Here is a 23386-nt window from a genome sequence, read left to right as displayed (position 1 = left end):
ACATAACCACATTACCCTACAACGACGTGAAACCACACATCAGACAACAACTTCGCAAAACGTGGCAAACACACTGGAGTGAACAAGCAGACAAGTTACACGTAATAAAGCCTCACTTGGGACGATACCCCACCGACACACACAATAGATACTCTGAAGGCGCCATGGCCAGATTACGGATAGGGCACACACATGCAGCGCACTCGCACCTTCTCACTGCATCACCAAGACCTCTGTGCAGCAGGTGCGGAGAGGCACTATCCGTAGTGCACATAATAATCACATGCAAGGCACTTCACACAACACGACACAAACATTTCAGAGAACTCTAGAGACACCATATCCCACTACATCCATCGCTGTTTCTAGGTGACAATGCCAGTGTTTCTGTGAAACGCGTGTTTGAGTATTTGTCAGACGTCAACTTTTTAAACCTCATTTCATATCACGCATAATGAAATCTGACCCTGTACACCAGCCATGCTCATTGTCGTTTTGTGATTTTACTTTTGGTTTTGTTGACTTTACTTAGTGTTTAAGGTTTGACACCTCATATATGACTATTGTTCTGGCGCTTTTTGCCCCCGTTCGCCTTGCGCCATAAACATCCAACCATCATCAACATCATGCTTGAACAAATAGAAGCGCTCCACCAGCAGATCAGGAAGCTCGACGACCGGATTTTTGATGACACGCGAGACGACCTGCTGGATATTGAGACGTCGGACGCTGGGACATACGAGGACAGGGTCGTGAACACGGCTGCGGCTCCGCGCTTCCTGGTGCAAGACGCTCTCGCATCCAGACCTACACGACCGCCGAGTTCCTAGATTCCAATCACCAGCAAGGCTAAGTTGCCTCAGCTTGACCTTCTAAAGTTCGATGGGAACCGGAAGAACTGGCAGCTGTTTGGGATGCAGTTCGCGTCCGCCGTGCCTAATAACGACGACATCAGCACTGCACATAAATTCAACTATTTGAACACCGTCGTGTCTGGAGCTGCCGCATCGGCCATATCTGGACTCCAGCCGAGGCAGTAGTGCTACAAAGACGCGATCAATATTTTAAGACTGCGCTTCGGTGACGAAAAGCTTGTCGTACAAGATCACCTAAGAAGCCTTCTGGACTTGAGACTAGTTTCGTCGTTTTCGAATGTGCATGAAGTTCGACTGCTATACGACGAGGTTCAAGCACACGTAAGAAGTTTGAAGGCGCTTGGCATTAGTACTGGTAAGTACTGCCCAATGCTAGGGGAGATCCTCCTCTGACTACTGCCGTGCGACATGGTTCTGAAGTTTCACGAGCGCTTCAGCCCACCTACGCCTTCAACAACGGCATCCACCTCAACTCAAGTAATAAGGGACTGACAGAACCAGACGGCACAGCCCGACAAGAGCTTCAACAGCTTCTCAAGTTCATGGACCATCAAGTGCTGTGTGTGAAGCCATGGAGCACCATACTGGAGTAAGGACCTCAGACGTCGCTGTGACCCCCAGAAGAGCCACCTAGAGAGAAGCAACGTGGCCTCTACTAGACCCACGGTCCTCCTCCAAACTTTCACCGCAACAGTTGCAGGCTCTGTATCCTCGGGACGCCACCGAATTCTTTTCGACGGCGGAACCCAACGCAGTTTTATCACTGCAGATGTGTCCAAGAAACTGGGATGCGAATAATTAGAAGGGGAGACCTTGACTCTTGGAGTCTTTGGAGGTAAAAAGGAGACGAGATCACTACGAAAAGTGCGTGTGTTTATCGCTACCGAGACGACACAGAGGATGGTAAGATTGACGCGCTCAAAAGTGACACACTATGCAACGATCATATTCCCATTCCGGACGATCAAGTCATCACGAAGATGAAAGAAATGCCCTTGGACACAAGTGAACTCAGGGCACAGCGATTCAATGAAATCAAAATATCGATACTGATTGGTGCGGACCAATACTGTGATTTAGTAACCGGCAATGTAAAACCACTGACCACGACTCTCAAAGCAGTGGAAACGTTTCTTGGCTAGACTGTACAGGGTCTGCTGGCAGTAGAGCAAAGGTCACGCACTGTTCCAAGGTCGTCGTGTTTCGTGCATGCGTGGGAGCCAGCGATGTGTAGAAAGTTGCGAACCGTTCGTCGCAAGTTGACGGCATAGGCGTCCAATGCAAGGACATGCAAAGCTCGGACGCCCCCGAACTGGTTATGACACGAGTTAAAAGGGCCGGAGGGCCGCCGAAGCGACGAACGCGCGATAAGAGGTTGTTTTCCCGTGGAAACTAAACGTTGACCTTGGGGATACACTTGCTATTGCGGCAATTCGGATCCATACTTCGACAAAAAAGCCAGGAAAAGGTGCCAAGCCTATGAGAATGTGTGACGCAATGACTGGAGTGCACCTGTAAAAAGGAACTAAGCCAGAACTGAACATCTCTTGTGATCCAGCACCCCCACCGCAGATCCTCTATGGAGGAGTACAAGAAATCCTGACCGAAGTTTGCGAGAAATGATGGATACCACTCGCCTACAACTAGTAAAAAACACAAGACATTCGATTATGCTTTGTCGGACAAAGTTTTAGTCGAGCCAGATTCAGCCAAGAAAAAAATACACCCGCTCTGCAATGATCATTCAACTCTAGCGCACCTGCGTCATCTGTCGGCGGGGGAGAGTTTTGGAACTGCTTCCTCTTCTGCTCTGTAGCAGACGACGCTGCAGCATCATCAGTTTCATGTGGCAACGAAGTGGTGGCACGCGCTCGCGCTGCACGCGTTGCGAGTTTTATTAAAGCCCTCATTCTCATCAGACGTGCGCTCTGCACTATCTCACAATGGCTTGGCAGCCGAAGTACCTCGAGGTTTATTACAGTTACAATTATCAGGGAATTCTAACTTCAACATAAGAAACGTTCTTTACTCAAACATCAATCCGCAGATAAAAATACAGGTCCCTTCTGTAAAAATGGTACTACACTGCAGCTGTTACGATGGCAAACAAAATAAAAATATGCTTGCGATGCATTGTTAATAGTAGATGTTACAGGAGTACCAATTTCAGTTCAGCGACGGCCTCAACGAAGCTTCGGTCTCGTTTTATAATTTTGCTGCAATGAAGAAAATAAAAAAAAGCAACAACTTACTGAAACCGTTGCTGAAAACTACATTATACCAGCTTTTATTTCAATGAGCAGGATAATTTAAAAGGTGATACCCCAGGTTTCAACAAAGGCACGGTATACGCCCAAAAAAATGAATTTGTTAAACAATCTTTGTTATGACGTCATTGGCAGCGGGTAGTGAACAATTGAAACTGTTGCACTCTTTTCTCCCATACAATTTATAAGCCAGGATAAGACAGCTACACAGTGCGCGCCTTTTTTCTATTCTCTGTGTGTGGTTTTGCTGGCGTCACCGAACACTTTTGACGTTCGAAAATTGGCTTCAGAAGACTAATGTGTTGAGAAGATGGAAGGCCGGCGTGTTTACGGAACGCCTTTTATTCTGTAACCCTTGGCTGAGTATGGTTGCCAAACGGTTGGTGGGGGGCTTATGGTGAGCTGCACTACGTAACTATAACTACTTAGTCATTGTGGTTGGCCTTGGGATGTTGTCATTTTGGATGGAAAATAAAATTAATAATCATTGTGCTCCGTTGGGCAATCGTCGCCACCAAATAGGCAGCTCCCATTTGAATTCAAGTGCGACAATTCGTTTCTTTGACATCCTAATGGAATGTAGGAGGCATTGAAGGGTACAACAAGGATAGGTAATTGATCTAAAAATTTTATCGAGGCTTTCGCGATTAAAATGTATAAGCTTTGGTTCTCTTCTTAAGGCCTATCATAAATGTAAACTACACGTAAAAATATATAGCAGGTGTTTCTAGCAATGCTGCCTGATCAATTTGTGTGGTAAATCTGTTCAGTTAGGATGTTTCTGTTGCGCAAAGCTTTTTTTATAAATAGCGTACGAGAAGTGGGATTTCTATTGTTCGAAACGGCGCACTATTATTCTTCTACCAAAATGTAATGGAATCTAACATCCACTTCTATATTTATGCGCAAGAGGTCTGAATGGTTAGTCTGGGAAATTGACCACTCGAGTGATGTTCTAAGAACCTTGAACCTTAACTTTTTTCGAGGATATATTACCAAGAGCACTGGGGAATTGTTCGCAGCCTTAAGGTATGTAAAGCAAATGAGCATTTTAGGGCCCATGGTCTCAATGGGTCACTGCATTGCCTCCTTGCGCACAAAACAGTAGGAATTTTCGTACGTGTATTCCCTCTTGTTGTCTGCAGCAGCACTCTGTGGTGGAACTCTACATTTGCATTCTCTACACTCCAGGCGACAATTTCAACTACGCTCTAATGATGGATAGGTGATGGTGATGATTACCGATCTGCAGATTGGTGCTGGGGCAGTCGTAGTTATACTTTTTGAGTCTGAACAACGCACTCTTTGAGAACTTAAAGCATCGGCTGTGCTCAAATTTCTACAAGCACAAAAATGTAAATTTGCTTAATGAAGAAGAATTTTGCATTCAAAAGCAAAACACATGGTCAAGCTGTAAGGAACCACTGAATGTGTATGCACTAAACAGCATCAAGATTGGAAAACATGCTTTGGACGGGCAGTCTGCGAAATGTACGTACAAGAAAAAAAAGGTCCTGCGTTTTCGCAGCCGCCCCTTTCCATAGAGGCGATTTCCCGTGCAAGCCGGGTGAACTTCCCAGGCGTTGTAGTCCCAGACTAGGGCCGAGCGCCAGGCCAGGGAGTCGCTTGTACCTATTTTGCCGGTTGGTGCACGGCACCACCAAGGAACACGAAGTAACATGGCGCCTTCCACAGCCACGATGGACGCTCAACTCGAAACCCCCTGTGGCAGGACATGCCGCCAGTCTCTTTCACCCCCGGCAATGGCACAACGCGTCATGATGGCCGGGGGCCCAACCAGATGGACAAGGGTCAGGGGCCCCTCGATAGGCTAAAGACAGCCTGGAAACCACATGAAATGATAACCAGTTACTGGAAAATTTGAACTCCAAGGTATTATGCTTCATAATCGAAGGTTAAGGGCAGACGTTGGCGCTACGTTTTAATCCTAACGAAACAGCACTTATACAAAGCTAATCACAAATGTTACGTAGAGCAAGGGCAAACAGTTATTGCTGCGGAAAAGCGAGAAGACTGATTGCCAAAGTGCAGATTATCATCATATGCTAGTAGAGAAAGAAGAATATACAGTTGTTATCAGCACATTCATGCCGCGGGAGTAGTTGCTCAACATGTTTGGTGCTGTGAAACTCTGGAGGAACCGCCTAGTAGACTCCAGGGGATGGCGCCGAGCGGCTTTGAGGCAAGTGAGGTCCGGGAAACTGATGTCCTGATCGCATCGGCCTTGCCATCTTAAGGCGCCCCCCGTGGCTGGGTGCTCGGCACACCGTACCGTCCAATTGGAACTCGGAATTGCCCAGCAGCAGCACCGTATCCAGAACAACCTCCCTGCGAACATCTAGACACCTAGGATAGGGCGGCCGTAAGTCAACTGAAAGGGGTAAGGGACACTGTCTGGGCAAAGATATAAGAACTCGTCAAAACGACATATAGCCTTGTGGAATCAACCAATCCAAGAACAAGTAGGCCTAACATCCTCTGCGAATCTCCCACCGAAGTGCAGATGACATACATAATTTTTAAGACAGATACGAGATGACCTCGTATCATACGAGATATTACGACGAACGAGATCATTTCATAAGAATGCAACACTTATTTTGAATGAAACGTTGGCGTACCTAGCTCTGTTACCGGCGTAATTTGTTGTTAGCTCTTTGTTGAGATGATCTATGTGTTTGTCATAATGTTTCGCTTATGTGGCTAGCCTTCCCAAGTTTTCTATTGCCATATCCTTAAATTTGAATTGGTGGCGTCGCATTACGTTAGCCCATTTTTTATTGGTGTGCGTTTTATTTTGTTTACACATTTATGTGTGATTTTATGGCTTTCTTGACCACTGCCTGAAGTCGCCAATGTGGAGGCCTGTGGCCTTGTCAAGCTGCCTTTATGACAGCTTTTTCCGCGGGCCTCCATCCTCATGTACGCGTTATTTAATGCGAATCAAGGGTTAAAAATTATACTATATAGATATCGAAGGTTACGAACAGGATCACGAATAGTGTGAAAACTACTTATGCAAGATTTTGAGTGGAAGTGGCTGCTTAGTAACAAGATAGCCAACATGAGCTTTATCCGAAACGAAATAACCACGTGGCAAGACGGAAAGAACCATCTTACACGGCGAACTTCGGCAATTACTGAATTCCCACACGCACAGACATCATGAATCTGGTTAATCAACTCTGCAGCTGCCCGTTTTTACGTATCTGTCTGTGCAGACCCCTTATTCATAGCGAATGCGAAAACAGCGGAAACCATCCCTTTGCCAGGCGGCGACTTGAGCGCTTCCACAAATGCGAAGCTGTGGTCATTGATAGATTTTGTACAAAGTGAAAAGTCTTAGCACAACCCCCTGAGTCCGCTCCCGATGATTGGAAGCCCGTTTTTAATGCATCTACTTCGGGACAAGCCCACCAAACAGAACAGGACTGCTAAATTAAAGACGACAGAGTTTGTGGGATTTCGCCTAAACTACAAACCAATTTTGTCGGGCGGACTGAAACTAGTTCTTCCAAATTTACCAGGCATGTTAAGGAATGGGAGGTTCGGTCGAGACAAGTGCTATTCCGACCAAGACGATGTGAGAGATCAGCTAGATGCAAAACAGCCGGAATTTTCTCGCCTGCAAGAAAACCAAGGGCCTCTGTACCTTAATCGCCGTACTAACGGAGTCTCATTACAAAGCAGCATTGGACGTCAAAGCACCGATGTAAATTAGGCTGCTGATGAACCGTGCCTAAAGGGCTTGATGGATTCGAACCTGGCTACTGCACCGACTAATTTTAGATTTCTTGCATGTTTCCTCTCCTCAAGTCTTTTTTTGGGCATAGATAAAGCACTGTCGGGGCGGTAGGATGTTGCGGAAAAGTAAGAAGACCAATTGACACAGTGCAGATAATCGTCATGAGCTAGTAGAGAAAAAAGAATAAACGGATAGAACAGAGCCATGGCGCTGGTGTAGTTCCTCAACACTTCAGCGATCAAACAGATGATAGAGGTTTTTAAGGGGTCTCGCAAGTAAACTGAGAGAAAAAATCTGTCGAAAGTTTTATAAAACCGGTGGAAGCGTTTTACAATATGCAAGCAAACCTAAAGTTTCTTCGTTTTTTCTTCAAACTCTACACGTTGAGCGCTGCGCAAATTGTTTATTTTCGCCCAAAATCTCTATAAAGTGTTTTTTGCTGATGAATTTTTCGTAAAATGTTCTATCAGCATTCGTTCGCCTTTGGTACAAATAATATAAGATGTCTGCACTTTTGTGGCTGTTGCTATTACTGTTATACGGTTTTACTGCTTTTACTGCTGTAACCTTTCCGAAGACGCCTCTCACTCGCGTTGTAAGCGAGCCACTAACAAAAAAGACGCAACATGTTTTATTCCTTATTGAACTACAGAAACAGGAAAACACCTGGGCTGAATTTCAGCAAAATCCAAGGTGTGCTTTTTTTTAGGCCTCTGAAGTTGCAGTTTTTTTATTTTTTTTTTCAAAATTGTCCTTCAGTTGCTGCTTAACCGTAGCTTACTCAGACACAATATTTACGGACATTTTACACCTATAAATAGCAGCACTCACCAAAAATTTACACTGTAGCTATTGTACTTGGACAATATTTCCCCACAAAGAACAGGACAAAATGACCTCTGTGCAAGATTTCGAAACTTATTACGAAAAGATGTATGTTTACTAGCCAATGACATTTTAAGGAAAAGTACACCAGGCGTAGACTACGCATAAAAATCACCATCTACCACTAATGAGTTTTGTTTGATGTTACTAAAGTAGGCCGCGACAATGGCACAGGTGGCGAACTGTGTCCACCCTGAGACAATCAACACTTTTGTTTTATCGGACCAAAATTTTTCCGCTGATTATATTTGAGAATCTGCAAATTATATAGACACAAAAATAAAGTAAAGATTTCAAGAAAATTGAAGGATCCACAAGCCATGGTTTGTTCGATCATATCTGCTGCGTGGGTGTAGTTCGTGGCGCATTAGACAAGGGTACTATGTACAGCAGAAATTAATATCTAGGAATGAACGATAGCAGCACTATCAAGGTAAACGTGGTTCCAGTCTTGTGACATTGCTGGGATAGATGATTTATAAAAAGTTTCTGTATTGCATAAAATTTTGCCTACTTTGTGGGAGTGGTCACACGTGCCGATACATAGTATTATCATGATAAAAGATTTTATGGAAAAGGCAGAGCCGGTACATTTTACGAACCTGGTGAGGAATGGCAATTCCAAGTTCAATTTTATTGTAGACCCACTGGGCACCCGCTGATAGCAAGAATGGAACGCGCAGAGTTCTTTTGTATCACTTCAAGTTGATGATTAAGTACTTATACGTGAGGATCCTGTAACGATGAGGCGTACTCGAGTTGGCTGCGGACAATGGATTGGCAAAAAAGCAGCTTGATAGATAAAGGAGCACACTGAAAGTTTTGTTTGGGATACCGGAGTATGCGATTTGATTGTTAGTGATGAAATGAATGTTTTTCCAGGAAAAAATGGTTCTATGATGAAGGCGGAGATATTTGTACGACGAGACTGATTCAAGAGCAGCGCCAACCAGGTGATACGTGGGCATTATTGTCGAAAGACGTGAAACGCATGAGTTTACATTTTTTAACGTTCAGCTCCCACGCCAGGTGCTGCACCAGTGGGAAATGTCATTGATGTCACTTTAGGAGCAGGAATGTCACGTTAGTTGTTATTTCTGCAAAAACACAAAATAAAAACACAGTGAATTAAATAGGAAATGCAGTTAGGTCCTAATGTAAATAAGAAAAAGTAAAGGAACGAGTACTGTTCCGTGTGGAACGCCTGATATTACGGGGGAAGTGATGAAGTAACGACGTTAGCTTTGAGAAATTGTTGGTGATTAGTGAGAAAACGTTCGAGCCACTTGAACACGTTAGTTTTAATTTCATAAAAGCGTTCGCCAAATCCAAAAAAAAAAAATGAAGGACAGTTGCAAGTTGGGCGAGTTGGTACATGTTTATACTAAATCACAGCACGAAGGATGGGACAGACAGAAGGACGGGACAGCGCCTGTCCAGTGGTTGATCTTTCGGCCTGTCCCGTCCTTCGCGCTGTGATTAAGTACAAAAAAATGCAGTGTGCGAAAGAACGACGGCAACAATAGCCTGAAGTTTGTGAGTGAATAGGAGCAATTGCGTCTCACAAGAGAATCCTTTGAGGAATCCATGCTTGGATAGGTGGAAAAATGAATCATCATCATCATCATCACCATCATCATCACCAGCCCATCTACGTCCACTGCTGGGCAAAGGCCTTTCCCATTATTCTCCAATTACCCCGGTCCTGTGCTAACTGCGGTCAATTTATCCCCGCAAACGTCCATCTCATCTGCCCATCTAACCTTCTGCCACCCCTCCAACGCTTGCCTTCTCTAGGGACCAACTCTGTTATCGTAATGACAGACGGCTATCGTGGCCATTTTGGTAGAATACAGAAGCGCTCAAAAAACAAGGACGAAGGAAGAAGTAGACAGCACGGCGCTTCCTTCTTCCTTCGTCCTTGTTTTTTGAGCGCTTCTGTATTCCACCAAAATGAACACATACCAACTAGCCCAACTTTCCGTCCTTCCGCTATCGTTCCTTCGCATTACATGCCCCGCCCACGTCCATTTCTTTTAAATTTCTACTAATATGTCCTTAACACGCGCTTGTTCCCTGACCCACCCCGCTCTCTTCTTGTCCCTTAATGTTACACCTATCATTTTCTGCTTCATTGCCCGCTGAGTCATTCTCAATTTAAGTTGAACCCTTAATTTAGCCTCCAAGTTTCTGCCCCGTAGGTGAGTACCAGTAAGATGCAGCTGTCATACACTTTCTTCTTCAGCGACAATGGTAGGCCGTTATTCATTATCTGAGAATGTCTGCCATATGCACCCCACCCCATTCTGATCCTTCTAATTACCTCTGCCTCATGGTTGGGATCTGGGGTAACAACTTGGCCTAAGTAGATATATTCGCTTACCACTTCCACTGCCTCGCCACCTATCTCAGACTGCTGTGCTGTCCCGAGGTTATTGATCATTACTTTAGTTTTCTGCATATTATTTTCAGGCCCACGGTTCTACTCTGTTCGCCCAGTACGAAAAGCATGCTTTGCAAATCAATAGCACTCAATAAAGTTGAAGATGTGCAAATAGATTATATGCTCAACAATTTTGCACAGCGCGCTAGTGATGGAAATGGGGGTGTATTTAGGGGGTATGTTTAACACCAGATTTGAACGCTGGTAACACCTCCCTGATTTTGAAGTAATGTGGTCATTCGCCGGTGTCCAGTGATTGCTGAAAGATTTTCGCTAGCAGAATAGAACAAGATACCTTGGCGTGTTTTGTTAATTTAGCACATATACCACCAACGCCAAACATTTCTGATGTTTTAATAGAAATAATGATATTACAAATACCACCATTGGCAAATATTTTTGGTTACATAGGCGTGTAAGCATTTCGGGTAGTCTCTGGTAGTTGAGAAAATGACGACTTTATTACCTAATCACCACACACACTCTTTATTACAGCTGCAAATTCTTTGTCACCAATTGGTTCGCCTTTAGGGCTTGTAAGAACTATTGTATTTTCTTTCAGGGGGGTTAAGAACATTCCAAAACTTTAGGACGTTATTAGTAACATGCTTGGCAAGGTGTTTTTATGAAAATCCTTTTTTGCTGTTTGAAACGCTGAAACGTGCGTTTCTTCGGCTGCGTGGTACAGAGCACAGCGGTGTTGGCTTCGGGATTTTTTAGCAAGGTGATGCGGGCGTTTTGTTCTGTTTTAAAGCCATCGAATATGGTCGTTGTACCAGCGCTCTTCAGGGTTTTACGAGATTGCGCGTGCGGAAACGAAACGGTGGGTCAGTTGAAGGATTTTGTCTGTGACGAAAAAATAAATTATTTTCAATAGAGTGGTCCTGAAACCTGTCGAATAAGCCGTTAGAAAATTGCAAAGCTCGTCATTGATTTTGGTAACATCCGTGATCCGGTACTGAATCAAAGTTTTGGTTGTTCCAGTCAGCCTTTTTACTGGAATTGAAATACGAAAATTCAGCAATGAATGATCACTGGACCTACTTAGGCATGAACTTTATCAGAAAGCAGAAGTCTGGGCAAGTTGTAAGAACTAGATCTAGTACATTTGCGCTCGGGGGTCAGTCAGAGTACGTTGGTCTACTGTTTGTGCTAGGTTAAACGTGGTACATAAATTCATAAATTTCTAGCAAATTGAAGATAATGAATTTGAATGTGGCGCCGTTCTGGTCCACGTAATCCCCGGAAAATAAAATAGCCGACTAGAAAGAGGGGGAATGAAGGATAACAGGTTTTTAAAGAGTTCGTGGCGTCGTCAAGCTCTGCGCCAAAAGTTGACGAGGCACTTGGAGGCTGGTAGCATACGGCCAACATAATGCGGGAATGGGATAGTTTTAGGGATATCAATACTATTGGTGGATTTGACGGAGTATAGAGGGCAAAGGTCCTAAACCTTTTACTTTTTGCCACAAGTCATTTGCTTGTTTCTTCATCACAGCGAGAAAGGTGAAACGGGTTGGGTGTTTCGAAGATTTCAGAGTCACGTATAATGCGTTGAAGCCATGTTCAATTGAATTGAATTCAGCTTTATTTACCAAGAAGGGAATACATTTTTATTTGCAACACATCATGTGGGCCAATAGCAACCTTGATAGTGGTGGGCCCATGCATTAAACACATCATATTTTACCAACTCAGCCTTTAAAGTAAATCAATAAGGACAACAGAAGAAAACGGTCGTCAGAACGTCACACACCCGTACACATCACTATACTTAAACAAGAACATATACAGTCATACATGCGCATACATACAAGTGCACATACTCATACATAGACATCAATATGCTCATTTGAACGACAAGCAACGGCAAATCTATTCTCGCAACTAAGTGAGCTCATGTTCTTGTTAAAGCAAAAATTTTTGAGAAACATATATTGATAACCGCGGAATGCTATGTACACTTTTATATTAAACTTCTAATATCCGTAAGCTGAACCGAAAAATCCAGAAACGAAGATTGTGTAGCCACACCCCTCGGTAACCTTTATTGCGATGTCGTTTTCGCATTCGAAATGCTGGCTACTGCAACCTGTGTTGGTGCTGGAGAATTAGTATCTGAAGCATAAGAAATTCTCCAGGTTTCTGCAACTCTGGCCATCAACGAGACATACGACTACTATTTATCGTTTTATATTAGTGTTGTGTGTTTTGTTTAAAGGAAGGGGTTCTGGCTGGGAGTTTGCAAATTCGATTAGCTTTTTGTGAGCTATGCGCGTAGCAGGCGAATAGTCTGCGCTAACAAGCACGTTGAATTTTTCAGCTTTGGCGTCGCTTAAAAACGTTTATCTATTGTTTTAAAACTTTTCATTTCACAATATTGGATGGCTTTTTGTCTCAATAAAACTGTCAATTCCATGCGCTAATTATTGCAGCTATCGATAGGCTAAAGACAGCCTGGAAACCAAATGAAATAATAAACCGTTACTGGAACATTCAGCTTCAAGGTATTACGCTTCGTAATCGAAGGTTAAGGGCAGACGTTGGCGCTACGTTTTAATCCTAACGAAACAACACTTATTCAAAGCTAATCACAAATGTTACGTAGAGCAAGGGCAAATAGTTATTGCTGCGGAAAAGCGAGAAGACTGATTGCCAAAGTGCAGATTATCGTCATATGCTAGTAGAGAAAGAAGAATAAACACCTGTTAATAGCACAGCCATGCCGCGGGAGTAGTTGCTCAACATGTTTGGTGCTGTGAAACTCTGGAGGAACGGCCTTGTAGACTCCAGGTGACGGCGCCGAGCGGCTTTGAGGCAAGTGAGGTCCGGGAAACTGATGTCCTGATCGCATCGGCCTTGCCATCTTAAGGCGCCCCCCATGGCTGGCTGCTCGGCACACCGTACCGACCAATTGGAACTCGGAATTGCCCAGCAGCAGCACCGTATCCAGAACAACCTTCGTGCGAACATCTAGACACCTTTGGATAGGGCGGCCGTAAGTCAACTGAAAGGGCTGAGGGACACTGTCTGGGCAAAAATATGAGAACTCGTCAAAATGACAGATAGCCTTGTGGAATCAACCAATCCAAGAACAAGTAGGCCTAACATTCTCTGCGAATCTCCCACCGAAGTGCAGATGACATACATAATTTTTAAGACAGATACGAGATGACCTCGTATCATACGAGATCATACGACGAACGAGATCATTTCATAAGAATGCAACACTTATTTTGAATGAAACGTTGGCGTACCTAGCTCTGTTACCGGCGTAATTTGTTGTGAACTCTTTGTTGAGACGATCTATGTGTTTGTCATAATGTTTCGCTTATATGGCTAGCCTTCGCCAGTTTTGTATTGCCATATTCTTAAATTTGAATTTGTGGCGTCGCATTACGCTAGCCCATTTTTGTATTGGTGTGCGTTTTATTTTGTTTACACATTTATGTGCGATTTTATGGCATTCTTGACCACTGCCTGAAGTCGCCAATGTGGAGGCCTGCGGCCTTGTCAAGCTGCCTTTATGACCGCTTTTTCCGCGGGCCTCCATCCTCATGTACGCGTTATTTAATGTGAATCAAGGGTTAAAAAATATACTATCTAGATATCGAAGGTTACAAACAGGATCACGAATAGTGTGAAAACTACTTATGCAAGATTTTGAGTGGAAGTGGCTGCTTAGTGAGAAGATAGCCAACATGAGCTTTATCCGAAACGAAATAACCACGTGGCAAGTCGGAAAGAACCATCTTACACGGCGAACTTCGGCAATTACTGAATTCCCACACGTACAGACATCATGAATCTGGTTAATCAACTCTGCAGCTGCCCGTTTTTACGTATCCGACTGTGCAGACCCCTTATTCATAGCGAATGCGAAAACAGCGGAAACCATCCCTTTGCCAGGCGGCGACTTGAGCGCTTCCAGAAATGCGAAGCTGTGGTCATTGATAGATTTTGTACAAAGTGAAAAGTGTTAGCACAACCCCCTGAGTCCGCTCCCGATGATTAGAAGCCCGTTTTTAATGCATCTACTTCGGAACAAGCCCACCAAACAGAACAGGACTGCTAAATTAAAGACGACAGAGTTTGTGGGATTTCGCCTAAACTACAAACCAATTTTGTCGGGCGGATTGGAACTAGTTCTTCCAAATTTACCAGGCATGTTAAGGAATGGGAGGTTCGGTCGAGACAAGTGCTATTCCGACCAAGACGATGTGAGAGATCAGCTAGATGCAAAACAGCCGGACTTTCCCTGCCTTCAACACAACCGAGGGCCTCTGTACCTTCATCGCCGTACTAACGGAGTCTCATTACAAAGCAGCATTGGACGTCAAAGCACCGATGTAAATTAGGCTGCTGACGAACCGTGCCTGAAGGGCTTGATGGATTCGAACCTGGCTACTGCACCGACTAATTTTAGATTTCTTGCATGTTTTTTCTCCTGAAGTCTTTTTTTGGGCATAGATAAAGCACTGTCGGGGCGGTAGGATGTTGCGGAAAAGTAAGAAGACCAATTGCCACAGGGCAGATAATCGTCATGAGCTACTAGAGAAAAAAGAATAAACGGATAGAACAGAGCCATGGCGCTGGTCTAGTTCCTCAACACTTCAGCGATCAAACAGATGATAGAGGTTTTTAAGGGGTCACGCAAGTAAACTGAGAGAAAAAATCTGTGGAAAGTTTTATAAAACCGGTGGAAGCATTTTACAATATGCAAGCAAACCTAAAGTTTCTTCGTTTTTTCTTCAAACTCTACACGTTGAGCGGTGCGCAAATTGTTTATTTTCGCCCAAAATCTCTATAAAGTGTTTTTGGCTGATGAATTCTTCGTAAATTATTCTATCAGCATTCGTTCGCCTTTGGTACAAAAAATATGAGATGTCTGCACTTTTGTGGCTGTTGCTATTACTGTTGTACGGTTTTACTGCTTTTACTGCTGTAACCTTTCCGAAGACGCCTCAAACTCGCGTTGTAGGCGAGCCACTAACAAAAAAGACGCAACATGTTTTATTCGTTATTGAACTGCGGAAACAGGAAAACACCTGGGCTGAATTTCAGGAAAATCCAAGGAGTGCTTTTTTTAATAGGCCTCTGAAGTTGCAGTTTTTTTATTTATTTTTCAAAATTGTCCTTCAATTGCTGCTTAACCGTAGCTTACTCAGACACAATATTTACGGACATTTTACACCTATAAATAGCAGCCCTCACCAAAAATTTACACTGTAGCTAGAGTACTTGGACAATATTTCCCCACAAAGAACAGGACAAAATGACCTCTGTGCAAGATTTCGAAACTTATTACAAAAAGATGTATGTTTACTAGCCAATGACTTTTTAAGGAAAAGTACACCAGGCGTAGCTTACGCATAAAAATCACCATCCGCCACTAATGAGTTTTGTTTGATGTTACTAAAGTAGGCAGCGACAATGGCACAGGTAGCGAACTGTGTCCACCCTGAGACAATCAAAACTTTTGTTTTATCGGACCAAAAATTTTCCGCTGAATATTTCTGAGAATCTGCATATTATATAGACACAAAAATAAAGTAAAGATTTCAAGAAAACTGAAGGATCCACAAGCCATGGTTTGTTCGATCATATCTGCTGCGTGGGTGTAGTTCGTGGCGCATCCCGCGGCTACAACGGTGGAATTTTGTCATCATCGTCAGTTTTGAAGCAATTGCATAGGTCATTAAAACTTGTTTCTATTACGGCAGTGGAATGTGTGAGTCGGCTACAGATGCTCTTAGTACCCGTTGACGGCAATTATGAATATTCAAAGTCGTAAGAGGTCATCCACGCCAATGGGCACTATGTAAATAAGGTTGTATCAGTTTGGGATTGCTTCGACGTTTCTGGTTATACCTGCTTGTCTGCAGTTGCCATGACGTAAGCTCTCGTGTACCATTTACAGGCTAAACCAAATACGCAAGATTAGATCACACTTTGTTTTATATAGTGGCCGCATGTTTCGACACGTTGGAAGTATCTCGGAAAAATTAAAATAACCTGTGTAAAAAAATAAAATTTCCCAGGTTGCTCTTCGTTACCGCTCGTAAAACGTATGACACCAGAAAAGTATAAGCAGAAGCTTTACCTCAATAAGAAAAGCGTCAACACAAGCCTTGCGTAGAAACTTTACTGGATTGTTTTGCACTGCTGCTACATTTCTCAGTATACCTGCTATCCGCAGTTGCTGTAAATTGGGCTCTAAACTGCATAGAAACATTTACCCAATTACACTCGATTACACCACTCTTTATTTTGGGGTCATGGTCGAATTGTTGCACACGAGGGAAGTTTCTGGACGAAATACAAAATCGATCGCAGAAACTTCTGTGGAAGAGAAATATAATTTCCTCGTAGCCTGCAGCCCGGTTACCGCTCCACTTTGCGGCTTGTAAACATTAGTAGACGAGAGAGGCACAAGCAGCAGTTTACCACAAGGAAAAGAAGCTTCAACAACAGCCTCACGTCGACATTTCACCAGATTGCACCAGCACTAAAATGTGCCCGCTATATCATGTTTCCTTCTGGGTCACTACGGGATAGGCGGTTTACCAGGAAAAAACTTTCTAGATTGCTTTTTGTTTCTTAAAGCGAGCCAACCTGCCAGGTGGTGGTGACTTCGTTATATCTATAATTATGAAACGAAGGTGCCCAACTGAGTGGCTGTCAATGAAGTAGCAAAACAGCTTTGGGAGAAGAGAAAGAAACTACAGATTCTCTCCCATTGTAATGCCTGGTTCTAGAGCCATTCCTATATTTAGTATGAGCATTGCAGCACAGGAAGTTGCAGCACTCGCTTTGCGTTTCGCTTACTTTTGTACTAAAAGAAAATCAGATACCAGGAATATTTCTCTCAAGTACATAGTTCAAGTTATTTTACAAACGTCACACACAAAGCTTTTAAAGCTTTCAAAAATTAGTAAGCAATTATTTACAGAGAGAATGCGAGCAGTAGGTCCTTGAATAAATATATTCGAGAATGTTAGTCACTGTGACTTCTTAGAAACACAAAATTTTGCTTTGGAGTTTTTAATACTTTTAGGGCACACTAGAACAAATATTCAGTAATAACATGTCATCTGGCTGTTTGGGAGCAGAAAAGGCTTTCATTCAGAAAACGGAAACTGCCTTCTAAAGCAGTCACAAAAATTATTGACAACTTTTTACCAGACACTGCCTGTTGTACCCTACCCTTATCACCAGTAACTCGAACTTTTCACCACATTTTTAATCGTCTGCGATAGTTCACCATCTCGCAACAATGACAAGCTGCATTTGTTGTGAAACGAAACTGCCCTAATAGATTTTTCTTGCCTTCTGTCATGCGGAGCATAAAAATCATCGATGACGCTCTGGCACACCACGCTATCACTACCGCCAGACACTGATGAACAACGTTTTTGGCGAAAATTTGGACGGAGGAGCTGAAGCACATAAATAGGTGCCTATCCTTCTTATTCACGTCCTTCTGAATTTTTTGCGCGTGAAGGTTTTGATCCTAGAGTCACCAGCCATTTTTTTGACTGGTCTCTTGCAAGTTCCCTGGCGAAATACCAAACTCTTTTGAAATGTTCTCATACACTTCTGCGGGCCTTTCAGGGTTGCCTTCTGTGGCCCTAAGCGCTAACAGCGTCATTGTTGGAGAGTGTGCCTAGCCCTAAGAAATTGCTAGAAACCATTCGGAAAAACAGTGTTGGATACTTTGGTGTGTCTGACCCCGTCGCGCAATAACTCTTCTGCACGATTACCTCTGCGAAACTTTTTTGAAACGTTCCATTTTCAATGGCACACTTTTGGGTCTAGCTATTATAATGCACACTACAAGCTATCAGCCAGGGAATTGTTGGAATATAGTTGTGCTTGCTCTTCGTAGCGCCAATATAAGGGCAAAATCACAGACGGAAAATCTGTGGCCCAAAAATAGCGATATGCATCACCGGAGGCTAATCTCGGCACCACGTATTGATCATATTACACATTTTGTTGGTAAACTAATTCGCATACCCTGAAAAGGGGACAAAAATAGACCAGTTTTTCTTCATAGCTGTAACTTTTGCACTATTATTGCAGTTATATCAGTTGTCAATCAATCAATCAATCAATCAATCAATCGATCAAACATGTTTATTTTCGTGCCCAGGAACAGCCAGAGGACTGAGTGCTGGCGCACGGGTAATTACATGAAAACAAAACACAAGAAACCTATAGCAAGAAACAAACAAGCGACAAGACACACACAAATTGAAGTAGTGAAAATGACAGAAATAAAGCACAGGCAGAGCCTGGCTACAGGTAAAAAATAAAAAAAAGAAGATGACTATGTTGCTCTGCCTGTCGTAAAGGCCACACAACAGGCAGAGCAACAAAGTTTAACAGTAATACAACAAAAACAACGGCAAATGTGTAGAGACAAATGATAAGACGAACAAATGAGAGTAGACAGTTTCAAAAATAGGCAACTATCAGTTGGATAGACACTACCGCCGAGAAACAAAATTCCAGAAAATAAAAGAACGACAGACATATCATAGGTGTTTACCATACTGTATTCAACAGCGCTGTACGGTAAATTGTAACGGATTTCTGAAAGATGTCAAAGCGTTTAAAGAAGCGGTTGTAACAATTCTCTATTCTGCGAACATGAGAATGATTGGAGTTGCATGCAGCGGTCAAGAACGGGCGATGCGACCTGGTGGGCCTTTGTGGTACACTAAACTCTAAACAGTAAAGCAGGTCTGCACAAGAAAGGTCACCATGAACAATTTTGTGAAGAAATGTAAGGTCTGCACGCATACATCTGCAGTTCAAGGAAGGAATGGAAGGGACTATGGGTAAGTCAGAATCAGGATGAAAACTGTGATTTTGATGACGGTGCTTAAATATGGATAACCTCTTCTTCGGCACAGGTTCTATTAATTCACTACTACATTTGGAGATGCCGTTCCTGGCAACAGAAGCATATTCTAACTGTGGTATACATATTGCATTGTATACCATTAAAAATGGCTCTGGAGAAGAGAATTCCTTTGTAATCCAACAGACATTTCAAAGGCTTCGGAGTGCTCGCCCGGTGATGAGCCTAATTTGAGGAGAAAAAGAGAGGGTACTGTCGAAAAGCACCCCTAGGTCTCTAATCTCCTCAACTCTTTGCAGAGGAGCTCCCTCAATACTGTACGAAAACAGCAGACGGTGGGTTTTCGGCTGTAGGTGAAAACCTTTGCTTTAGTGGGGTTTAAAATTAAGCATTTTTTCCTGCACCAGACCGATAATTCCGACACATCCCTCTGCAAGGTACAGCAGTCCTGAACACCGCTAATGTTCCTAAATAGTTTGACATCATCAGCATAGAGAAGAAAAGAAGAGTTTGTTAACCCTGTTGACACATCATTGATACAGACAGAAAACAGTAATGGACCCAGCGCGGAACCCTCTGGTACACCCCTTGTTGCAGGGTAAACACTAGACTTTTTGTAGTTAACATCTCCATAAAAGGAACGGTCAAGGAGATAATTGGACAACAAGGTAACAAGGCTTGCGTCTACACCGGACTTAGCAAGCTTGTTAATTAATAACTGGTGGTTCACCACATCAAACGCCTTACTGAGGTCAAAATAAGTAATGTCCAACTGGCCGTTTTCACAAACTACAGCCGAAGCCTGTGTCATAAAGCTTGCAAGATTTGTGACCGTCGATCGACCCGAGAAAAAGCCGTGCTGATTTGGTATCACAACGTTCTTGACGCAGGCAGCAAGAACTTTGTGCAGAGCTAACTCAAAGAGTTTTGAGGCGACACAAAGGAGTGAGATCAGGCGTTAGTTAGAAACGGCTGACTTATCACCACACAAATATTGGAAAATTTCGAGCGTTTATCAGTGTTATTATATATATATACATATATATTATAAATATATAATATATATATTATAATATAATATATAATATTATTATATTTATTATATTTTATATATTATATATATATATATATTATATATCTGATATATATTATATCAGTGTTATTGCAATTTTTCTTACACGGCATATCCAACAGCCATTATTTTGTAAGGTTAACAATTTTGTTTATGATTTTGCAAGGCACGGCGACTGTAATTTTTATAGTTTAATATTTGCTCTAGGGAACAAGATTGCCAAAACAGTTTGCATCACCTCTGCACGTGCGTTACAAAGGCATCTGCACCAAAACTTCCGAGAGCAGCAGTGCATTGTATTTGAACAATCTCCGCAGTAATGATGGTACCTTTTGCAAAGTGTAAATCTTCAGAGAAATGATGGTATCTTTTGTAAATTGTACCTTTTGTAGGATGCACATGATAAATTTTCAGCACAGACCGATTTTTTGCACATATTTTATAAAATTACCCGTCCATATTCAGGCATACGCATATTTTCCTCTTGGGGCAGGTAGCGTAGGCATTGCGAAAGTGTGGTTTTGTTGTAGTGATTCTGGCACTTGGAAAGTGATTAAACGATACGAAGAAACCACTCTATTTTAGTGAGTACTAAAGCGCTTTTATGACAGGCATCATTTTAAGTTTTAGCGAAATCCTTACATACTATTGACTTTACTGTGGTAACATTGGAGTCATTTCTGGATTTTAATACATGAGATGTTTTATTGAGTCACTGTTTCTTGATTGTGAGACTTGCTTTATTGCATTTGGGACCTGTTTATTAGGGGAGCTATTTTTTATGTGGGAATAACCTCAGTGCAAATACATGGAAGAGGGGAGTTGGAAACAAAATAAAACAAAAGCAAAACGCAGCAACCTAAATACAAATTATGCAACAATAAACATTGCACTGTGCCTCAAAGTGCACGTACCTACGATAATACCATGAAATGTGTTTATTCAAGGCACCCCGCCTTGCTAAAAACAACATTAGACAAGGGTACTATGTACAGCAGAAATTAATATCTAGGAATGAACGATGGCAGCACTATCAAGGTAAATGTGGTTCCAGTCTTGTGACATTGATGGGATAGATGATTTATAAAAAGTTTCTGTATTGCATAAAATTTGGCCCACTTTGTGTGAGTGGTCACACGTGACGATACATAGTATTATTATGATAAAAGATTTCATGGAAAAGGCAGAGCCGGTAAATTTTACGAACCTGGTGAGGAATGGCAGTTCCAAGTTCAATTTTATTGTAGACCCACTGGGCACCCGCTGATACCAAGAATGGAACGCGCAGAGTTCTTTTGTATCACTTCAAGTTGATAAATAAGTACTTATACGTGAGGATCCTGTAATGATGAGGCGTACTCGAGTTGGCTGCGGACAATGGATTGGCAAAAAAGCAGCTTGATAGATAAAGGAGCACACTGAAAATTTTGTTTGTGATACCGGAGTATGCGATTTGCTTGTTAGTGATAAAATGAATGTTTTTCCAAGAAAAAATGGTTCTAAGATGAAGGCGGAGATATTTGTACGATGAGACTGATTCAAGAGCAGCGCCATCCAGGTGATACCTGGGCAATATTGTCGAAAGATGTGAAACGCATGAGTTTACATTTTTTAACGTTCAGCTCCCACGCCACGTGCTGCACCAGTGGGAAATGTCATTGATGTCACTTTAGGAGCGTGAATTTCACGTGAGTTGTTATTTCTGCAAAAACACAGAATAAAAAACACAGTGAATTAAATAGGAAATGCAGTTAGGTCGTAATGTAAATAAGAAAAAGTAAAGGAACCAGTACTGTTCGTGTGGAACGCCTGATATTACGGGGGAAGTGATGAAGTAATGACGTTAGCTTTGAGAAATTGTTGGTGATTAGTGAGGAAACGTTCGAGCCACTTGAACACGTTAGTTTTAATTTCATAAAAGCGTTCGCCAAATCAAAAAAAAATGCAGGACAGTTGCAAGTTGGGCGAGTTGGTACATGTTTATACTCAATCACAGCACGAAGGATGGGACAGACAGAAGGACGGGACAGCGCCTGTACAGTGGTTGATCTTTCTGTCTGTCTTCGCGTCTGTCTGTCTGTCTTTCTGTCTGTCTGTCTTCGCGCTGTGATTAAGTACAAAAAAATGCAGTCTGCGAAAGAACGACGGCCAACAATAGCCTGAAGTTTGTGAGTGAATAGGAGCAATTGCGTCTCACAAGGGAATCCTTTGCGGAATCCATGCTTGGATAGGTGGAAAAATGAATCATCATCATCATCATCACCATCATCATCACCAGCCCATCTACGCGCACTGTTGGGCAAAGGCCTTTCCGATTATTCTCCAATTACCCCGGTCCTGTGCTAACTCCGGTCAATTTATCCCCGCAAACTTCTTGATCTCATCTGCCCATCTAACCTTCTGCCACCCTTCCAACGCTTGCCTTCTCTAGGGACCAACTGTTATCGTAATGACAGACGGCTATCGTGGCCATTTTTGTGGAATACAGAAGCGCTCAAAAAACAAGGACGAAGGAAGAAGTAGACAGCACGGCGCTTCCTTCTTCCTTCGTCCTTGTTTTTTGAGCGCTTCTGTATTCCACCAAAATGAACACATACCAACTAGCCCAACTTTCCTTCCTTCGGCTATCGTGCCTTCGCATTACCTGCCCCGCCCAAGTCCATTTCTTTTAAATTTCTACTAATACGTCCTCAACACGCGCTTGTTCCCTGACCCACCCCGCTCTCTTTTTGTCCATTAATGTTACACCTATCATTTTCCGCTCCATTGCCCGCTGAGTCATTCTAAATTTAAGTTGAACCCTTTAATTGAGCCTCCAAGTTTCTGCCTCGTAGGTGAGTACCGGTAAGATGCAGCTGTCATACACTTTCTTCTTCAGCGACAATGGTAGGCCGCTATTCATTATCTGAGAATGTCTGCCATATGCACCCCACCCCATTCTGATCCTTCTAATTACCTCTGCCTCATGGTTGGGATCTGGGGTAACAATTTGGCCTAAGTAGATATATTCGCTTACCACTTCCACTGCCTCGCCACCTATCTCAGACTGCTGTGCTGTCCCGAGGTTATTGATCATTACTTTAGTTTTCTGCATATTATTTTCAGGCCCAGGGTTCTACTCTATTCGCCCAGTGCGGAAAGCATGCTTTGCAAATCAATAGCACTCAATAAAGTTGGAGATGTGCAAATAGATTATATGCTCAACAATT

This window comes from Haemaphysalis longicornis, unplaced genomic scaffold (assembly GCF_048455015.1).
Source record: "Haemaphysalis longicornis isolate Haplotype H1 unplaced genomic scaffold, Haemaphysalis longicornis Haplotype H1 scaffold_16, whole genome shotgun sequence".
Lineage (NCBI taxonomy): Eukaryota > Metazoa > Arthropoda > Arachnida > Ixodida > Ixodidae > Haemaphysalis > Haemaphysalis longicornis.
This window is presented reverse-complemented; position numbering follows the sequence as displayed.